Raw genomic sequence first — 22,413 nt, 5'->3', positions numbered from 1 at the left:
GGCTGAAAACTGGGACCTAGCTTGGGGGCCCATTTACTAAACCATGTGCTAAGGCATGCTTAACACGGGAAAAAAGACCTACTGCAAGATGCATTAAATATTTAACAGTAATTTCTCTCTTAGCACACGATAATTGTGTGCTATTTACTTTTTGTATTTATACTTTGGAGGGGTGTGGCATGGGCAAGGAACGGGTATGGAAGCATTATCCAGCTGGCATGTGTATATTAGAGTGCACTAACTGGATAACGTAGACTTAATGCAAGAGCACCCTTAGTATATCCTATTTAGGAGGTACTAAGTGACTTAGTACCTCCTAAATAGGATATACTAAGGGCCTTATTCTATAAAGTTTATGCTCCTAAATTTACGCTCCTAAAATTTATGCTCATAAATTACGAGCCTAATCTATGCTTAGAATAAGGCACTAGGAGGCTTATTTTCAAAGCACTTAGCCTCCCAAAGTTCCATAGAAACCTATGGAACTTAGCCTCCCAAAGTGCTTTGAAAATATGCCTCTAAGTGTTCCCACATTAAGTTTTTGCAGGTATCATGCACTAATATGAACATTAGCTCTTGACCGTAAAAAAAAAACCCTGTAAAAATAGGCCTTGGTAAATCTGGGCTTAGTGTGCAGGAAAGTCTAACGTTAGTACGTGCTACATTCAGATTTTGCAACAGCTTAGTAAAAGGGTCCCTTAGGAATCTAAATTTGGTTCCTAAATTTTGGAGCTAGGCCTTTTCTGAATATCAACTTCTAGGCTTCTAACTTGTCCACTTTGAAAATTTACTAGGAATAAGTTCTCGCAATTTGATGAGACAGTTCCCACCTGAGGCAACAGCATGCTAGGTCATGGTATAAGCACCAGTGTTTGACTATGTTGATAACTGCAATTCTATCCATGTAGGACTTTTGCTTCTAAGGCAGCAGATTGTTCAGATCATTAGGTGAGAAAAACCACAGGATAGGGCATCCGCACTTTTTACTTAAGAACATAAGTGTTGTCATTCTGGGACATCAAGCCTTGCATCCTGTTTCCAACAGTGGCCAATCCAGGTTACAAGTACCTGGCAAGAATCCCAAAACAGTACAATACGTTTTATGATGCTTATCCTAGAAATAAGCAGTAGATTTTCTCCAAGTGCATCTTGGAGTGGAGGAGTAGCCTAGTAGTCATTGCAGCAGCCGTCAATCCTTAGGAACTGGGTTCAATTCCCACTGCAGCTCCTTATACCTCTGGGCAAGTCACTTAGCCCTCCATTGCCCCAGGTACAAAATAAGTACCTGTATATAATATGTAAACCACTTTGATTGTAACCACAGAAAGACAGTATATCAAGTCTCTTTCCCTTAGTAATGACTTATGGACTTCTCTTTTAGGAAGTTATCCAAACCTTCCATTGTCCCATGTACAAATAAGTACCTGTATATACTATCCAGCTTATAATCGAAAGTGATCGCCGGCCATCTTCCGACACAAAGCGGGAGATGGCCAGCGATTTCTTAAAAGCGGCGAAATCGGTATAATCGAAAGCGGCATTTTTGACAGCATCACCGCTTTCCCGTCGCTTCGCCAGCGAAAGTTCAATGGGGCGTGTCAGTAGATTAGCGAAGGCGGGACATGGGCGGGAATGGGCGTGGCTACCAGATGGCCGGCTTTCGCCGATAATGGGAAAAAAAAAGCGGCGTTAAGCAGTATTTCGCCGGCTTTACTTGGTCCTTTTATTTTCATGACCAAGCCTCAAAAAGGTGCCCCAACTGACCAGATGACCACTGGAGGGAATGGGGTATGACCTCCCCATACTCCCCCAGTGGTCACCAATCCCCTTCCAAACTAAAAAAATAAAACTACAAACCTTTTTTGCCAGCCTGTATGCCAGCCTCAAATGCCGTACCCACCTCCATGACAGCAGAATGTGTTGTATCCTCCGACAGCCTTTCCCTGGTTGCGATGTGGCTCTCGGGTGAGTGTGACACCTTTTCTGTTAGGTGCCCTGCAGAGTCACATTAGCAATGCATTGTGGTGGGTGTAGGGTACTGGGCTCTACTCCCATGGTGCTTTTCCCCCCTGCTAACTGGGTCAGAGTGTGCCCTGTTTTGTTTCCTGTTGTAGTTCATGCAGTAGTGGCCATTTTTATAAGCCAGTTTTAGTTCCCTTTCCTGTGTTACCCACGTTAGAGAACGTAGTTCTTACCTTGAATGGTGCTGAAAGAGGGCATTGTACACCATTGTGCCAGCTCTGACCTACTGCTAATCTTAGTACCAGGGGGCTCTTTGCCAGTGGGGCACAACCTCTGATCTGCAGTTAACTGTGAGCAGTGCTTTTTTTTGTAGAAAAAAAGGTGCCGGTACTCATTGTGGGCGGGGTCACCACACATGGCACCGCCCCTATTATAGCCACACCCACATTAGCCACACCCCTTATACCAGCCATAGCGCATATAAACAGACATCATTGAAAATATTATACTAGTATAGGAGAAAAAATAATGCGATTTTTTTTCATTATAAATAATTTCTGTAAGCTGTTACAGCTCCAGTATACCCATTGCAAAATAAGACAAATTCCAAATACTAAAATGAAAATAAAATGATTTTTTTCTACCTTTGTTGTCTGGTGACTTTGTTTTTCTATCCATATTGGTCCCAGTCTCTGATTCTGCTGCTCTCTATCTGTTCTCTTAACTCCGTTTCCAGGGCTTCCTTTCCATTTATTTCTTTACTTTCCTCCTTTCTTCTTCTTTTGTTGCCCTGCATCCATAAGTAAAAGCTGGGTCCTCCTCCATGGAATTGACTGGAGGAGGTATAACATGGATCCAGCTTTTGCCTATTTTCTCCATCCATGTGCAGTTTTTCTCCTCTCTTCCCTTTCCCTCATCTCCATCCATGCGCATCTTCTTTTTTCTTTCCTCCCCTCCATTCATGTCCAGCACTTCTCCTCTCTCTTTCCCTCCATCCATGTCCAGCATTTCTCATCTCTCTTCCCTCCTCTGTATCCATATAAAGCAATAATTCTCTCTCCCCTCTCCTCCATCCAAGTCAGCATTTCTCCTCTCTCCTAGCCAACTCCTCCATCCATCCATGTCCAGCAATTCTCCTCTATCTCCTGCTCTCCTCTCCATCCATTTCTAGCATTTCTCCTCTCTCCCCTCTCATCCATGTCCAGCAATTCTTTCTTCCCTGTCCTCCCCTCCCTGTCCAGCGATTCTCCTCTCTCCCCTCCATGTCCAGCAATTCTCTCTTCCCTGTCCTCCCCTCCCCGTCCAGCGATTCTCCTCTCTCCCCTCCATGTCCAGAAATTCTATCTTCCCTGCCCTCCCCTCCATGTCCAGCAATTATCTCATCCCTGTCCTCCCATCAATGTCCAGCAATTCTCTCTCCCCTGCCCTTCCCTCCCATCCCATGTCCAGCAATTCTCTCTCCCCTGCCCTTCCCTCCCATCCCATGTCCAGCAATTCTCTCTCCCTTGCCCTTCCCTCCCATCCCATGTCCAGCAATTCTCTCTCCCCTGCCCTTCCCTCCCATGTCCAGCAATTCTCTCTCTCTTGCCCTTCCCTCCCATGTCCAGCAATTCTCTCTCCCCTGCCCTTCCCTCCCATCCCATTGATTTCCAGCAATTCTCTTTCCCCTGCCCTTCCCTCCCATCCCATGTCCAGCAATTCTCTCCCCTGCCCTTCCCATGTCCAGCAATTCTCTCTCCCTTGCCCTTCCCTCCCAGCCCATCCCATGTCCAGCAATTCTCTCTCCCCTGCCCTTCCCATGTCCAGCAATTCTCTCTCCTCTGCCCTTCCCTCCCATCCCATGTCCAGCAATTCTCTCTCCCCTGCCCTTCCCTCCCATGTCCAGCAATTCTCTCTTCCCTGCCCTTCCCATGTCCAGCAATTCTCTCTCCCCTGCCCTTCCCTCCCAGCCCATCCCATGTCCAGCAATTCTCTCTCCCCTGCCCTTCTCATGTCCAGCAATTCTCTCTCCTCTGCCCTTCCCTCCCATCCCATGTCCAGCAATTCTCTCTCCCCTGCCCTTCCCTCCCATCCCATGTCCAGCAATTCTCTCTCTCCTGCCCTTCCCTCCCATTGATTTCCAGCAATTCTCTCTCCCCTGCCCTTCCCTCCCATGTCCAGCAATTCTCTCTTCCCTGCCCTTCCCATGTCCAGCAATTCTCTCTCCCCTGCCCTTCCCTCCCAGCCCATCCCATGTCCAGCAATTCTCTCTCCCCTGCCCTTCTCATGTCCAGCAATTCTCTCTCCTCTGCCCTTCCCTCCCATCAATGTCCAGCAATTCTCTCTCCCCTGCCCTTCCCTCCCATCCCATGTCCAGCAATTCTCTCTCCCCTGCCCTTCCCTCCCATCCCATGTCCAGCAATTCTCTCTCCCTTGCCCTTCCCTCCCATCCCATGTCCAGCAATTCTCTCTCCCCTGCCCTTCCCTCCCATGTCCAGCAATTCTCTCTCTCTTGCCCTTCCCTCCCATGTCCAGCAATTCTCTCTCCCCTGCCCTTCCCTCCCATCCCATTGATTTCCAGCAATTCTCTTTCCCCTGCCCTTCCCTCCCATCCCATGTCCAGCAATTCTCTCCCCTGCCCTTCCCATGTCCAGCAATTCTCTCTCCCTTGCCCTTCCCTCCCAGCCCATCCCATGTCCAGCAATTCTCTCTCCCCTGCCCTTCCCATGTCCAGCAATTCTCTCTCCTCTGCCCTTCCCTCCCATCCCATGTCCAGCAATTCTCTCTCCCCTGCCCTTCCCTCCCATGTCCAGCAATTCTCTCTTCCCTGCCCTTCCCATGTCCAGCAATTCTCTCTCCCCTGCCCTTCCCTCCCAGCCCATCCCATGTCCAGCAATTCTCTCTCCCCTGCCCTTCTCATGTCCAGCAATTCTCTCTCCTCTGCCCTTCCCTCCCATCCCATGTCCAGCAATTCTCTCTCCCCTGCCCTTCCCTCCCATCCCATGTCCAGCAATTCTCTCTCTCCTGCCCTTCCCTCCCATTGATTTCCAGCAATTCTCTCTCTCCTGCCCTTCCCTCCCATTGATTTTCAGCGATTCTCTCTCCCCTGCCCTCCCCTCCCATTACTTCCAGCGATTCTCCGCCTCTCTCCTGCCCTCCCATCGACGTGCAGCGATTTTTCCGTCCCTCCCCTGCCCTCACCTCTCCCATATCCAGCGATTCTTCGTCCCTCAGTGTCCTCCTTCACTGCCTGCCAGCCAGTCGGACTCAGAAGCGAACGGTGCAGGCAGCGATTGGCTGGCAGCGTCGTAGCTTCCCTCTGCATGTCCCGCCTACAACTTCCTGTTTACGCATAGGCGGGACTTGCAGAGAGAAGCTACGACGCTGCCAGCCAATCGCTGCCTGCACCGTTCGCTTCTGAGTCCGACTGGCTGGCAGGCAGTGAAGGAGGACACTGAGGGACGAAGAATCGCTGGATATGGGAGAGGTGAGGGCAGGGGAGGGACGGAAAAATCGCTGCACGTCGATGGGAGGGCAGGAGAGAGGCGGAGAATCGCTGGAAGTAATGGGAGGGGAGGGGAGGAGGAGAAAAAGGTGCCGGTACGCCGTACCGTTGCGTACCGGCACAAAAAAAGCACTGACTGTGAGTAAACGTGCTTATTTCAAGAAAGGACTTTTTCAGAGAGATTAGTCTTAAGGTGTGAACTGGTGTGCCAAAGTTATACAGCAGCAATAAGTCCTAGAGACTGTATGCAGGTCCCTGGAGCAATTTTAGTGGGTAGTGGGTTTGGGGGGGGGGGGGGTTGGGGGGCTCAGCTCCCAAAGTAAGGGAGCTATGCATGTGGGAGCTTTTCTGAAGTCCACCACAGTTACCCCTAGGGTGGCTGGTTGGTGTCCTGGCATGTCAGGGGGGCCAGTGCACTAAAAATGCTGGCTCCTCCAACGGCCAAATGCCTTGAATTTGGCCGGGGTTTGAGATGGCCGACATAACTTTCCATTATCGCTGAAAAATAAACCCGGCCATCTCAAACCCGGCGAACTCCACCGCATTTGGCCGGGCTAAACCATATTATCGAAAAAAAAAGATGGCCGGCCATCTTTTTCGATAATACAGTTCCGGCCAGCTGTAGCGCCGCCACCAACATAGATCGCCGGCGATCTATTTGGCCGGCGACGTTCGATTATGCCCCTCTATGTAAACCGCCTTGAATGTTGTTGCAAAAAAACATAGAAAGGCAATATATCAGGTCCCAATTCTCTTTCCCTTTTTCTTTTTTAAACTTTTGTTAGAGCTGCAAGAAGGTCAAATGTGACTTATACTGCATTTTTTTCACAGGCATGGAAGGTAGCTTGGTGTTCACCCAGGAGAGCCATGCATTAATCAGACAAAACAAAATTAGCATTTTTAGAGGGGGAAAAGTTTTGATATGTCCATACAAAAAGATATTTTTTGGAGTGGCCCCGACCCTGTGGAGTAGGTTATTAATATTTCAGAACTAGATTGATTGGTGAGACTTTCAAGGTTTTTGAAAGGAGCTTAAAACTCCCCTATTTGCATATGGGCCAAACTGAATCTACTGTAGTGTGAGATGGGATTTCTTATAATTTGTTAAAGGGATGGAAGTTGGCTGGGTATGACCTGGGTTTTAATTGTTGCCATTGTTTGCTATATGAATAAAGTTTCATCTGAGGAAGGGTGATCCATTTATGCTTTAATTTTTATTATTGTGAGTCACTTTTAACTTCCTTGGAGGGCAGAGTGCTGTGTGGCATAAATGTACAATTAAATTAAAATTTAGGAGCCCAGTTTCACTGTGCTCATCAATGTAGGTGCCTAACATGTAGCTATGGAGGTGCAATTAGGATGGAGGAACAATATTATAACAGGTCGCTTATGTGCAGTGGCGTTCCTTGGCCAGCTGCCACCTGGGTACGTTCCTTGGTTGGCTGCCACCTGGGGCGGATCACTGCTGCGCACCCCCCCCCCCAGGTGCAGCGTCATCCGTCCCTCCCCGGGTGCAGCACAACACCCCCCCCCCGAAAGCAATGACACCCCCACCCAGGAGCATCGTCCCCCCCGGCACATCACCGTTCCCCCCCCCCCCCCCCCCGTGCATCACCTCCAAGCCCCCCACCCCTCGGGTGGATTCTTCTTACCTGCTGGGCTGCTGGAAACAGCTGTGCGGCTGTTGGCTCCGCTGGTTCTCTGTTCCCTGTACCCCTCTTGCAGCGTGCACCCCGGGGGGGGGGGGAACCGCCCAAACTGCCCCGCCCTCGGTACGCCACTGCTTATGTGTGAAGGCCAACTAGGCCCACTTTCAAACCTATTTTATAAAGACAGATAGGTGGCTAATGGCTAAGTCTACTAAACAGCATTAAGTCCTAATGTGCTCTTAGCATGTGCGAAAATGCTTACTACAATGAGTGTTAAAGTGTTTTTGTGGTAAATACTTGTTTGCACACAGGAATCTCACGGCATTTACTTTTTTGTATTTATTTTCTGGAGAGGGCATATCAGGGTTGGCAGGTATCCCCAACCCAGCTGAAGCGCGTTTTTCAGCACTGGTCTCCGGCACCACCACATTTCCTGCCCTGCTCTCTCTTCCCCCTTATGTCACGTCCGGCATGCTCATTTTAATGAAATTGAGCATGTGCACGTGCTCAGTTTCACTAAAACATGCATGCCGGATGTGAGGGGAAGAGAGAGCAGAACAGGAAATGCGGCGGTGCTGCAAACCAGCACTGGGAAAAACACTTCAGCTAGCATGGGTTGGGGACCCCCACCAGCCAAACCAGGGGCACAGATCCAGTTTTAGTGGGGCCCAGGTCCTCTTGGCCCCCCATAGCTACGCCACTGTCCTAAACAGGGCTGGGGTTAGACATTCAGAGGCACAGGGCAGAAACCGGGGAGGGGGCCCAAAACATGACCTTCTGTCTATGCCTCCTTTAGCTTGAGGCAGGTTCGGGGTCTCCTGTGGTATGGGGGCCCAGAACAATTTCCCCGTTTGCCACCCCCTTACACCAACCCTACTCCTAATGATGCCTACATGTGGGTCATGCCTTCTTCTCCTTGTACACGCTTTCATGTGCTTAATCTCTAGGTAAATTCATTAAAGCCCTTTTGCATGCATCAAAGGCCTTTCTGCATGAAAAATCATTTATAAATTACCCCCTTAGTGATTAAAATGTGTGAAATTGAATTTGTTATGGCAATGCAATGTTCAGCTGAGGTGATAATAACCACCTTGACATAGGACTGCAGTGAACATTTAAAAAAATAGTAACTAGTCAAGAAAATGACATTTGTCTTTATTCCCTTGGGAAGCATTTGTTAATTGTGATGTTTTGTTTGAATATGTAACTCAGTTTGAATACGTGTTGCCTATATGTTCTAGTAGGCTTTGGCAGCCTGTCCTCCAATGCAGTATTTCTGTTTACGACTCACCTAAGAGCTGGGGCAAAATGAGAAGAGACCTGCTACAAAGATCCCTCCACATTCAAGTTAAGAATTTTCTTTCCCATCAACACTCAGGCTTTTGATTAGATCCCAGTGTCAAGTTTAGGAAAAAAAAAATCCACAAACTGCAGTCTTACCCTGCAATGCCTCATACAGCCCTCATCCCAATGCAGTCATTCTTAGCCCAATACTCTTTTAGCTAATCTGGATTTCAGAATATCCACAATGAATATTCATGAGATAATTTTGCATATATCAGGTTAGTGTGTGCAAATATATTTTATACTGTACTTATCCATTATGTATACTCTGAACATTGGACCATTTGGAAAGGGAGCTAAGCAACAGATTTCTAACCCTTGAAATAATGTCATATTCTTATAAGTATCCCACAACCCTTTTTTGGGTCCTATTTCATAGTTCAGAGAATGACCTTTCTAAATATCTACTTTTGTGCAATAATAATTGGCTTTGAGTATCATTAATGAGCCTTAATTGGTATAAAATAGCATTAATTGACACTAATTTGTAGTTACACACGAAACTGCACTTAGGTGCTATTCTATAATTATAACTCTACTGCAAAGGGGGCGTGTACACGAGTGGGTCATGGGCATGGTTTGTGGTTGCATGTGTAAGTTACAGAATACTATCAGTTAAGTGCAAACTGTGCCTGAAGAACTTTTTTGACCAAAAGAGGAGCTGGACTTTGTTATGATTGTAAATTTCCACGCACATGTTTTGGTGACTTTTATAGAAAGAGTGTATATGTGTATTCCTCATTTTACCAAGAAATATGTTCATGGGTTTTCCTTAGGTAGTCACTGGTTTTATAGTATGGAACAGCATAGGCTGGGAGGCTGAATCAGAAAGAAAAAAACGAAAAGCAAGTCCTTGGATTTCCAAAAGCAGTGGGAATTCTTCATCTTTAAAACAGTAAATAAGTCTTTACACATTCCTCACAGTTTTTGAATTAAAAAATGATGGTGTTGCATCGCTTTGGCTGACTGAGAAAATGACACATACACAGACAAACTCTGCCCCCCTTCCCCCTTCCCCCCTCCCCCCCCCCCCCCCCCTCTCTCTCTGCAGAGATGATGCTGAGAAAAGCAAGAGTGCGATACAGTGCAGCGTAGTGCATCATATTCCATTCTGCTGCTCCTTAGTGGCTTGGGTCTTGTTTGCACCTCTCTATTGTATGTTCCTCATTTGTAGCCTAATGCAAAATGGATGAAGTCTTTTCACTGAATAATGTATATCTGGCTGCAAAGATGCTTTGTGAAGTGTTCCTTCTCCCCACCTTTCTTCTAGTTCATGGGGATTGCAAACTGTTAAAAGAACAGTTCTAGCTAGATTCTTCTAAGTATCAACTTGTTTTCCTCTTTAGCTGGCTTGTTTGGTCTTATTTCTAGATTTCTCCGGGGATTTTTAGATCACAAGTCTTTTTTGTGTCTCCACACTTTTAGAATAAAGTGTGTTTTTTTATGATGGTTGTACTCTTTTCCACAGTCTGCCTGTCAGCATGTATCAGTGAGGTGCCTGCATAATGTTTTCTTGATGATCCGCTCTTCACCTGTCTGCTAGGCCAGTCCATCCATTAGGTGAGACTAGACAGTTGCCTAGGGCTGCAGCTTCCTGGAGGGCAGCAAAAGGCAGCTGTAGTCAAAGCATAATAATAGGTTCTGACAGCCACACAAACTTGAAGAAGCATCAGAGCATTCTTTAACCTGCAACTTTTGATTGTTGAGTTTAATTATCAAAATCTTAGGGGGGGCTGGGGCTGAAAGGTAATTGAGAGGCATTTTAAGGCTGTAGTTTTGTTAAGGGTCCCAACCACCTTTGCACCAGCTCTGGCTGCCTGTGCTGTACTCCTGACAAATGTGTCAGTGTGATGTCTACATAAAAGACAGGGCTGGACTGAAATCCTAGGCGTCCATAGCCATTGAGGAGGGGGAGCCCCTCTATCAACCCCACCATCAGAAATCATCAGAAGGGGTAATATGAAGGAATTACACCTACCCCAGAGATCATCACACAGAGTTGGCTCCCAAAACCTATCCCTCAATCTTCCACACACCCTCACCTTCAGGCTGGCCCCTGCCATTTGCAGCATTCTCAGTACTGATCACTCAGGAACAGCCCCAGAATTTAAGAGAAACCAATGCAGGGACCCTCAGAGCATGCAGGTTCAACTCTGCAGAAGCCTTACCTCCTCTTCCACACAGGGCCGCCGAGAGGGGGGGCTAAATTCCCTGGGCCTTCAAGGCGGGGCTGACGTCATGATGTCAGAAGGAGTCGGGACACTGAGCGAAGAGAAGCGCTTTCACTGGGAGTGCTTTCACTGATGCTGAGCTGCCAGACTCGGAGGTAAATTTAAAAGAAAAAAAAAGGAAAGGGATCTTGGGGGGGGGAGAAGAGGGTGGGCAGTTGGGGCAGGGGAGAGAGGGAGATGAATGGGATGGCAGGGCTCAGGGAAAGAGGGGAATTGCTGGATATGGGTGAATGGAGGGGGGCATGGGAAAGAGGAGCATGGATGGGAGGGCAGGGCTCAAGGAGAGAGGGGAATTGCTGGATATGGGTGAATGGAGGGGGGCAGGGGAGAGAGGAGCATTGGAGGGCAGGGCAAGGCTCAAGGAGTGAGGAGAATTGCTGGATATGGGTGAATGGAGGGGGGCAGGGGAGAGAAGAGCATGGATGGGAGGACAGGGCTCAGGGAGAGAGGGGAATTGCTGGATATGGATGAATGGAGGGGTCAAGGGAGAGAGGAGCATGGATGGACATGGATGGGAGGACTGGGCCCAGGGAGAGAGGAGAAATTGCTGGACATAGAGGAGAGGGGAGGGAAGAGAGAGGAAGGAGATGAGATGAGGGAAAAGGAAAAGAGGAGAAAAACTGCATGGATGGAGAAAATAGGCAGAAGCTGGATCCACTAGACAGTCAAGGCTGCGGAGGACCCAGCTTTTACTTACGGATGTAGGACAAGAAATGAAGAAGAAAGGCGGAAAGTAAAGAAATAAATGGAAAGGAAGCCCTGGGAATGGAGTTAAGAGGACAGATAGCAGCAGAATCGGATACTGGGCCAGCATGATCAGAAAACAAAGTCACCAGACAACAAAGGTAGAAAAGATCATTTTATTTTCATTATAGTGTTTGGTATATGTCCACTTTGAGAATCAGGTGCTCAACATTAAAAGTTTATATTTATTTACTTATTTATGGCATTTTATCCCACATTAAACATGAATTAGGGTGTTTTGTGGCTGTACATGAGAATTGTGATATTATGATCCCTTGTTTCATATTTTTGACGGTCTGCATTTTCCGTATGGGTGGTATATTGGTGTATTAGGTTCTGCCCAGTGTAATATTTATGGTACAGTAAGGTTCTGAGTGTGTTTTTGCACAAAGTTGTGCATAGTGTTTTGCAGTTGAGCGATTGTGGTTAGTATATGCTTTGAGCAACCACTTTATTCTTTGACATATGATACATACTGTATCTAATATCTAAATTTAATAAAAGGTATTGTGACTTTTATTTTTATTTTTTTTTCAGTGTGTTATCAGACAATTATGGATTTAAGCTCCACCCCTGGCCCCACCCTTAACCCCGCCCCTTTAGCCTCCCCAAACAGTTGGGCCACCGACCGCCTATGCAAGCTGGCATTTTTAACGAGCGTTAAAAAAATGCATATGCTAAACGCTAAAGACGCCTATGTATTCCTTAGCATTTAGCACACGCCTATTTTTAATGTGCACTAAAACACCAGTGTGCCTATGTAAAAGACCCCCTCTGCTTACACAGAGGGGGCATGTCTGGCAGTGGAGTGGGTGTGTCTGTGCTAATCAGTTAACCAAGTTACGTTGCAGCACATTAACTGATTAGCGTGAGATTAGTGTGTGAGCCCTTACTGCCTACAAAATAAGTGTCAATAAGCAGGGCCGTGCCTAGGGTCTCTGGCGCCCCCCTGCAGACTATCAGTTGGCGCCCCCCCCCCCCCCCCCCCGTGAAAATGATCACCCCCCCCCCCCACCCATGAAAATGATCGCTCACCACTTGCCACACTGAAAGGAACTGTCAGCAATATTCTTAGAAACAAATTGCTATACATTGCAAAATAAGATAGCAGATGTAAATTCTCAAAGTGGACATATTCCAAACGCTAAAATGAAAATAAAATAATTTTTTCTACCTTTGTTGTCTGGTGACTTTCTTTTTCATCATGCTGGTCCAGTATCTGATTCTGCTGCTATCTGTCCTCTTAACTCCATTTCCAGGGCTTCCTTTCCATTTATTTCTTTACTTTTCTCCTTTCTTCTTCATTTCTTGCTCTATATCCATTTCCAGCAATTTCTCCTCTCTCCCTGGGTCCTGCCCTCCCAACCATGTCCATTCTTGTCCCTCTCTGCCCTTCCCTCCTCCATCCATAGCCAGCAATCCTCCTCTCTCCCCTCCCCTCCCCTCCATTTCCAGCAATTTGTCCTCTCCCTGGGCCCCCATGTCCATCCTTGTCCCTCTCTGCCCTTCCCTCCTCCATCCATAGCCAGCAATCCTCTCTCCCCTCTCCTTCCAGCAATTTGTCCTCTCCCTGGGCCCTGCCCTCCCATCCATGCCTCTCTGCCCTCCCATCCATGCCTCTCTGCCCTCCCTCTCACTCCCCATTCCATCCAGGATCTATCCCCCCTCTCTCACTGCCCCCTCTTTTCGGCTCCCAGTTCCCACCTGCGGCTGCCCCTAGTTCCAGATCCATTGATTCTCCCATCCACCCCTGCCCCAGGCATGACCCCATTCTCCCTCCTGCTCACTTTTCAGACCCCAGTTCCAGCTCCATGCCCCTTCTCCCATTTGTCTCCCACCCAGTCCCTTCTGCCCATCCGAGTCCCCCTCACCCCATCTGGCTCCCACCCAGTCCCTTCTGCCCATCCGAGTCCCCCTCACCCCATCTGTCTCCCACCCAGTACCTTCTGCCCATCCGAGTCCCCCTTACCCCATCTGTCTCCCACCCAGTCCCTTCTGCTATCCAAGTGCCCCCCACCCTCACCCCATCTGTCTCCCACCCAGTCCCTTCTGCCCATCCGAGTCCCCCTCACCCCATCTGGCTCCCACCCAGTCCCTTCTGCTATCCGAGTCCCCCCCCCACCTTCACGGTCACCCCATCTGTCCCCCACCCTCACCCTGCCTCGTCTTCTCCCTGCCACCCGTCTTTAAAAAGAAATTGCCGAGTGCCGACGCGATAGCGAGCGCAGCACCTGGTGTGCAAGTAAAAGAAGCGAATCCGATCATCTCATTGGGCCTTCCTTCACTGTCCCGCCCTAGAGGAAATAGGAAGTTGCATCAGAGGAGGGCGGGACAGTGAGGGAAGGCCCAATGAGATGATCGGATCCGCTTCTTTTACTTGCACACGAGGTGCTGCGCTCGCTCGGCAAATAAATTTAAAGGGCTGGTGCGGGGGGGGGGGGTGCCAGGATGAAGAGCAGCGGGAGCGGCGGCACCCCCCTCTCTGGTGCCAAAAGATTTAAAGTCCTCGGCGGGGCGAGGGTAAGCACCGCGGCGGCGCCCTCCAGAGGTGGGCGCCCCCCTGCGGCGCTTACCTCGCTTACCGCATCGGCACGGCCCTGTCAATAAGGGCCCATGCATTAATTTATAATAATGGCCATGTGCTAACGGCAACATTAATGTGTGGCCAACAATTCGGAAAACGGAAAATCAGCCACTTTCCGGCAGCAGTAGAAATGACCTTAACATGCAGGAAAAACCTGTGCAAGGGTGTAGTCAAGCCACTTTCTACTGGAGTTAGCATGAATTATCAGATTAAAACCTATGCTGGCTGAAAATAGGGCACAGATGTACGAGGCTAATTTAAGAGCACAAATTTAGGTGCTGGGCATTTTCTGAATATTGGGCCCAGCGTCTTCAATTGCCAGTTGACTTATCCAAAGCAGTTTTTCTCAGCGCTGCTTCCTTAACTGGCAATGAAAAATAAGCTTTAGTCAGCAGATGAGCATGAAAAAAATCTTACTTTTAAACAATCTCATTTTCACTTCTGCTTTGCTTTTCACCCTGCTGCTGATTACTGAACTGTGGCAGCCAGATGTAAATTTCAGACAAAACCAGGAGCCAAAATAAATACATACATACAGCATACACTGGGGAAAGGCCTTACTTTGGAAATAGTGCATCCTTCGACCAAGGATCTGTAGAAAATGCATTTTGCACTGCAGCCCTGTAGTGTTTTGCCTCGGATATTTTTTTTATTCTAATTTTGTCTATTTATTTATAATTAGACTGCTTCTCCAAGGTGTGCTCAAGGCAGTTTCAGAACAGACTATTTGCTTGCAAGTGGAGTTTTCTATATTCTGTTTTTTTCTTTTCCGAAATTATTGGAAATTAAATCCTCAGGCAAAAGATGATCTCTGCCAGTTTAAAAAAGACAAAGCAAGCTAACTGCAGGGGTTTTACATTTTTTACTTCTCCTTTTAGCTTGAAACTTTAATTTTGATTCCTGGTGGGCTGTTTCCAGGCTCAAATCCTTCATTTAGCATTAATAGGCCCTGGGCAGCTCAGACTCTATGCCAAGCATTTCTTGGTGCGGCAAATGAGAGGAAGCCCATTCAGTTCCTATGGGCTTCCTCTCATTTGCCACTTGGGAATCAGTAGTGTGGCTTTGTAAAAGAAGCCCCAGGTGACATAGAGGGGCATAATTGAACGAAAACGCCTATCTCCATGGGCGTTTATCTCCAAGAACGGGTCCGTGAAGGGGCGGACCGAACCGTATTTGGGAAAAAATAGACGCCCATGTTTTATTCAACAATGTGTGAGCTGGGCGTTTTTGTTTTTCAGTGATAATGGAAAATGAAAGCGCCCAGCTCAAAAACGAATAAATCCAAGGCATTTGTTCGTGGGAGGGGCCAGGATTCGTAGTGCACTGGTCCCCCTCACATGCCAGGACATCAACCGGGCACCCTAGGGGGCACTTTTACAAAACCAAAAAAAAGGTAAAAGAGCTCCCAGGTGCATAGCACCCTTCCCTTGTGTGTTGAGCCCCCCAAATCCCCCTCAAAACCCACTGCCCACAAGTCTACACCATTACTATAGCCCTAAGGGGTGAAGGGGGGCACCTACATGTGGGTACAGTGGGTTTGGGGGGGTTGGACGACTAATAAGCATTAAGCAGCACAATTGTAACAGGTAGGGGGGATGGGCCTGGGTCCACCTGCCTGAAGTCCACTGCACCCCCTAACAACTGCTCCAGTGACCTGCATACTGCTGTCAGGGAGCTGGGTATGACATTTGAGGGTGAAAATAAAAAGTTGAGAAACTTCATTTTTTGTGGTGGGAGGGGGTTAGTGACCACTGGGGGAGTCAGGGGAGGTCATCCCCGATTCCCTCCAGTGGTCATCTGGTCATTTAGGGCACTTTTTGGGGCCTTATTCGTGAAAAAACAGGGTCCAGGAAAAGTGTCCTAAATTCTAGCTACAAACGCATACTTTTTTCCCATTATCGGTGAAATGCGCCCATCTCTGTTCGGCAGATAACCACGCCCCAGATCCACCTTCGCCACACCTCTGACACGCCCCCATCAACTTTGTCCGCATCCGCGACGGATTGCAGTTGAAAACGTCCAAAAATCGGCTTTCGATTATACCGCTTTATTCGTTTTTGTGAGATAAACGTCCATCTCCCGATTTAGGTCGGAACTTGGGCGTTTTTCTCGTTCGATTATAAGCAGGATAGGGGCCCTTTTACTAAGCCACGTGGCCGGCTTTAGGAGAAGGCCGGCCATCTCCCGATTTGTGTTGGAAGACGGCCGCCCTTCTCCTTCGAAAATAAGCAGGATAGGCGCCTACATGTGCCAGACACGCATCAGTTTTGAGTTACTGCCCGGCTACCGTGTGGCCCTTGCGGTAATTTCATTTTTGACGCATGTCCGCTATGTGCACTGTAAAATATTTTCATTTTCTGAGATGTGGGCAGTAATTGGCATTTTACACGTGTAGATCTTTACTGCCCGGTTACCACATGAGACCTTACTGCTAGGTCAATGGCTGGTGGTAAGGTCTCAGACCCAAAATGGACGTGCAGCAATTTTCATTTTGCTGCACGTCCATTTTTTGGCAAAAATTTTTAAAAAAGGCATTTTACACTGCAAAATGATCCTGCGCGCGCCCAAAACACGCGTCTACACTACCGCAGGCCATTTTTCAGTGCACCTTAGTAAAAGGGCCCCTTAGGTACCTGGTGAAACCCACCTATAAACTGGGTTTTAATAGAATTTAATCTGTGTGTGAATCTGGCTTTTGATCTGTGAGATTTTGATGGTGACATATGTGTGTGACTAGAACAGGCTGACATAAAATGTATCATTCTCCCTTCTCCATAACAACTGGTGCTTTAGAGAAGGGGAAGATTTCTGAGACAAAATATCAGTGAGTGTTTTCTCTGCTCAAGGGGAGTTTTGTGGAAACTGTCAGTGAGGGCAGAACACAGATACTGTAAGAGAAGTGTGAGAGATTTTAAGAGAGTCAAATTCACATAGATTTTGTGGTTATTTCCTGAGGGGAATGGGAGGGAATCTTGCCCCTTATTACCCTTTTACCTCAGGTGGAGTCACCAGCTGCCATATATATAGGGGGCTGACAGAACTGGCCTTGCGGGCTTCTGTCAGGTCAGCCCCTACAAATCCAGGACTGCTTCTGAGGGGGCGTTACACTGGGAAATACTATATCTTGGTGAAATACAACTAATGGGTCTTTAAGAGGGCAATTATCAAAGCCATTTTGGGTCTCATTTTCAAGACAAAAAAAACATCCAAAATGTGGCACAAAGCTGCAGATGGATGTTTTTGTGTCCAAAATATCCAAACCACTATTTTTGAACCCCATTTAAAAGATTTATTTTCTATGCAGTTCATCTGCAGTGCATCCAAATCACAAGGGGTGTGTCGGGGCATGTTGTGGGCAGAATTTGGGCATTCCCAGAACTTAGACATTTTTCTGCCATAATGGAACAAAGCAAAAACATCCAGGGCTAAAAGTTAGATGTTTTGGTCTAGACCTGTTTCAATCATGACTAAGTTAAAAGGTGCCCTAAATGACCAGGTGACTACTGGAGGGATTAAGGCATGACTCCTCTTACTCTCCCAGTGGTCATTAACCCCCTCCCACTCCCCAAAGATTTTTTTTATTTTTATTTTTTATTTTTATTTTGTAGCATTTGTATCCCACATTTTCCCACCTATTTGCAGGCTCAATGTGGCTTACATTTGCCGTAATGGCGGTTTGCCATTTCCGGTTAACAGAATTACAATTGGTATTGCATTAAGGAGCATACATACATGGTAACATTCATGGTGTATACATGCATGGTAACATATATAGGATATAGTGTGTATGAAATTAATCGTGATATATATATATATATATATATATATATATATATATATATATATACCATGTGATCCATGTGATACATATATGGTAAAGAATAAATTGTGGTAATGCAAGAAGATTCCTGAGTAATACATACATGGTAAAAAATACATTGTGAACAAAACAGTATATACCAGCCCCTATGACAGCATCAGATGTTATGGCCAGTCCTATTAGAGCAGCAAGCAGGTCCCTGGAGTAGCCTAGTGGTTGGTGCCATGCACTGTACCCAGGCCCATATCCCACTCTGTTACATCGGTGATGGAAAGTGTAAGCACAGCCAAATTGTGCGCACAACTTAATTGAACAACAAGCCATTCAGCGCCAAGAACTGGCAATTAACAACCAATTATCAGCATTAATTGGTAATAGGATTTACTCGCATTTCCAATTCTATAATAGAATGTGCCTAAATACTATCTCACGTAACAATTTGGGGACATATTTAGGGGCATTCCCAGATTTTATGCATGTTGATACAGAATCACATCTTCGTGTGCCTAACTTAGGGCCCCTTTTACAAAGCGGTGGTAAGCCCAACGCAGACTGACCACTCTCTAAAAAGGAAGTACCACCGGGCTACTGCAGCAGCCTGGTGGTAGTTCCCACCCCCAGCCTACGTCATATCCGGTGCCACAAAAATATTTTTATTTTTAAAGTGCCGGTGTGTACCCGGCGGTAATCGGGCAGTGCTGCGCGCTGCCGGGTTAGAGCGGGAGCTCTTACCGCCACCTCAATGAGTGGCGGTAAGGGTTCCCCTTCAAAATGGCCGTGCGGCAAGTCCTTCACTTAGTTAGGCCCCTTGGTTAGGCCTTCAAAGTATGTGTGTATGTACATATTTATGCATTTATTTGTTTTAAATACTTAAAACCCCACCCATCAATAAACTTCTGAGTGGATAACAACACTGGACACCATATATAAACAATACAATATAGAGACAGCCATTAAAGGCTGTTCTGATATATACTGAAATGGCTCCTAGATATTATCAATGCATCTTTGTCTCAGGGTTTAAATGCCATTTTGACTGAGAGAAGTGGTGGTTGCCCCACTATTGAAACAAGAGGGATTAGATGAACCTAATCCAGCCAATTTTTGACCTATATCAAATCCTCAGTTTTTGGCAAAATTAATTGAAAAGCGGTAGTTTCTCAGACTAGTGATTTTTTTTTAAAGAATATAATTGCTTAGCTGAAGCAGGTTTTTGAGTAGGCAGTGGAACAGAGACCATGATGCTGGCTATGATGGATGATACCTATTATTGCTTGGATAAGAATACCTCACTACTTATCTTTAGCCTTTAACTTGGTTGAATTTGTGGTTCAATGAGGGATATCAGGGAAGAAAAGGTAGGAAAGAATTAGTCCCTTATTAGTTCAACTGCATTGGCTTCCTGTTAATGAGAGATCCCTGTTTAAGTTGTTAATTTTACTTTTTAAGGTCTTGCATAATCAGAAACCTATGTATCTGAAGGATAAAAGTAAAACTTTTGCACCTAGGTGGTCCATACACATTCTGACATGGAATTTATTAGATAGTGTGATGGGAATCCAACACATTCAGGGTCATTGGCTCTGAAACTTAGAATCAACAGCCGCTTGATTTAAGGCCTCTTGGGGTTTTATAAGAAGTTGAAAACATTTCTTTTTCCCTCCTTTTTAATTGCAGCATAGAATATTAATATTTGGTTTTATTTGATATGTTATTCTTATATATGTATTTAATTTTTTTCTGACTTTGTCTTGTTATAATATGTAAACCATTTTGAATGATATTTAATCAGGAAAATGGTATATAAAGGCCAATAAATCAATCAATAGAAGATAAGGGCACCTATGTTGTCTTTATGAAATAGGCTTAAAATAGGTGCTTTTTTGGATTTCCTCACATGGGTATCCTTTTATAAAATTATGAACCTCCTCCTCCCCACTCCCATCCCACAGACTTTGTCTCAGTGTAGACATTTTTAAAATAGCCCACAATAACCACTGAATTGAGGAGGGATTTCTTTTACAATATTTTTTCTTTCATTATAAAGATTTGCTTCTATTTGATCATTAAAATTCAAACTCATAGGGAGTAGTATTCGCTTTACCATTTTTTTTTAAAGGCATTACTTTGATGTCCACAAACACAAGAAAATAACACCACAACAAAAAAAGTCCAAAGAAAAATTATGATCTCAATAAAAACTTTATTCAGTCACTAAGCACCCTTGAGTGAGAAACACAGCCGCCAACGTGGCCATGTTTTGCCAATTAAGGCTGTATCAGGGGTCAGTGAAGATCCTATGGCAAAAAATCAATATGGCATAAAAATAACCACTCAGTGATGGTCCGCCTAGGCAGAGGAACACTGAGATCCCACGTGAAGAATGCAGAGAGTTGAAAGGAGTGGGAAATAGACCAGGCTGACCAGGAACAAACGAGGAGACTTCAAATGTTGGTAACACGTTTATTGGTAAAAGACTCGATATATGTAAGACCATCAAAGGATAAATAAGGTTGGTACAAGCAGATGTAGAAATATGGTCTTTAGAAAGACCTTTGTTAGAAAGCTACAAATCTGGCATGCTTCTACCAATGTTATTTATCCTTTGATGGTCTTACATATATCATACAAAGACTCCTGAAGCAGGCTTTCTGCCGAAACACAGTGCTGTGTCGAGTCTTTTACCAATAAATGTTTTACCAACATTTGAAGTCTCCTTGTTTGTCCCTGGTCAGCCTGGTCTATTTCCCACTCCTTTCATCTCTCTATAAAGACAACCACTTACATGGGACTTCAAATTGCTTTTTTGTGAGCATACATATTCTTTGAGCTTTTTTTGTGTTTTGGCACAATTTTCATTCAGTATTGGCTATTGTCGGTTCTGAGGCAGTTTTCCATGCCCCTTGGAAGTTCCTGTGTGCTGGGTTTTGTACATTAGAGAATCTTTCTTCATTCTTAAGTATCATTTCTAATATCACCCCCCCATCTCAAGGATTCTGTTACCGCCTGACAAGAGTCTAAGTTTCTTCCTCAAACTGACTCTGCAGATGGGTTGCTCCATTTCACATATGGCAGGTTAAAATCTCCCACTAGCAACACCCACCCTTCGATGTTGTCTTTACAGGCAGCTCAAAATAGGTCAGTTGACATTTATGGGAGGAAAATGATTTAAATCTGTATCACCATTGTTACAAGCATGACATTGTCTTCTTTCTCATATTAGATAAGGTTTAAAATATTATTATTGGTGCACAAAGCATTGAGGGGTTCTTTTACAAAGGTGCGCTAGCATTTTAGCATGTGCTAAAAATAAGTGTGTGCTAAATACTAGAGATCATAGGAACCAACTTTTCAAATGATTGGGGGTGCTGAATTTTTTTTTTTTACAGGTGGTGCATTCCCCCCTCCCGTCCTCCCTCCCTCATCCCAGGCCCCTCCCTCCTTTCCAGTTCCAGTCCCTCCCTGTTCCAGGCCCCCTCCCTCTCTCCCCTCTCTCTCTCCTTTCCCTCCCCCTCCCAGTTCCAGGGTTGTCCCCCTCCCTCCCTCCCAGTTCCAGGGTTGTCCCCCCTCCCTCCGAGTTCCACAAGGTCCCCCTCCGTCCAAGTTCCACAGGGTCCCCTCTGGAGTTCCACAGGGTCCCCCTCCCTCCGAGTTCCACAGGGTCCCTCGTCCCTCCCTCCCTCCGAGTTACACAGGGTCCCTCCCTCCAAGTTACACAGGGTTCCTCTGAGTTCCACAGGGTCCCCCCTCTCTCGCTCCCAGTTCCAGGGTCCTCCCTCCCAGTTCCACAGGGTGGTCCCCCCCTCCGTTCCACAGGGTGGTCCCCTCCCTCCCTCTGAGTTCCACAGATCCCTCCCTCCCTTCGAGTTCCACAGGTCCCCATCCCTCCCTCCCTCCTTCTGAGTTCCAAGGTCATCGTCCCTCCCTTCCTCCCTCCCTTCGAGTTACAGGCCCCCTCCCTCTGAATTTTAAAAGCCATCTTGACTTACCTCGTCGGGGTTACAGTGGCCGGCAGCAGCGGTAAAAAGCGTGCAGGCTCGGCCCTTAGTTCAGTTTTCCCTTCTCTCTCTCTCTCAGCTCTGGTCCCGCCCTTGCAGAAACAGGAAATCAGGGCGGGACCAGAGCTGAGAGAGAGAGAAGGGAAAACTGAACTAAGGGCCGAGCCTGCATGCTTTTTACCGCTGCTGCCGTCCGCCGTAACCCCGACAAGGTAAGTCAAGCTGAATTTAAAATTCGGAGGGAGGGGCCTGGAACTCGAAGGGAGAGAAGAAGGGAGGGACAACGACCCTGGAACTCGGAGGGAGGGAGGGATGACCCTAGAACTCAGAGGGAGGTAGGGAACTTCTGGTGGGTGAAATATTGGGGATGCTCGAGCACCCACAGCACCCACGGAGTCGGCGCCTATGCTAGAGATGCCCATATATTCTTATGGGTATCTCTAGTGTTTAGCGTGTGCTAATCGATAGCATGAGCTAAAAACGCTAGCGTGCCTTTGTAAATGACCCCCTGAGTAATGACGCTCCTGATACTATAGTTTCATCATTGAGAGTATGTAAGCCATCTTAAGCTATAAGATCAATAAATCACTGTTTTCC

This window comes from Microcaecilia unicolor, chromosome 5, assembly GCF_901765095.1.
Source record: "Microcaecilia unicolor chromosome 5, aMicUni1.1, whole genome shotgun sequence".
Lineage (NCBI taxonomy): Eukaryota > Metazoa > Chordata > Amphibia > Gymnophiona > Siphonopidae > Microcaecilia > Microcaecilia unicolor.
This window is presented reverse-complemented; position numbering follows the sequence as displayed.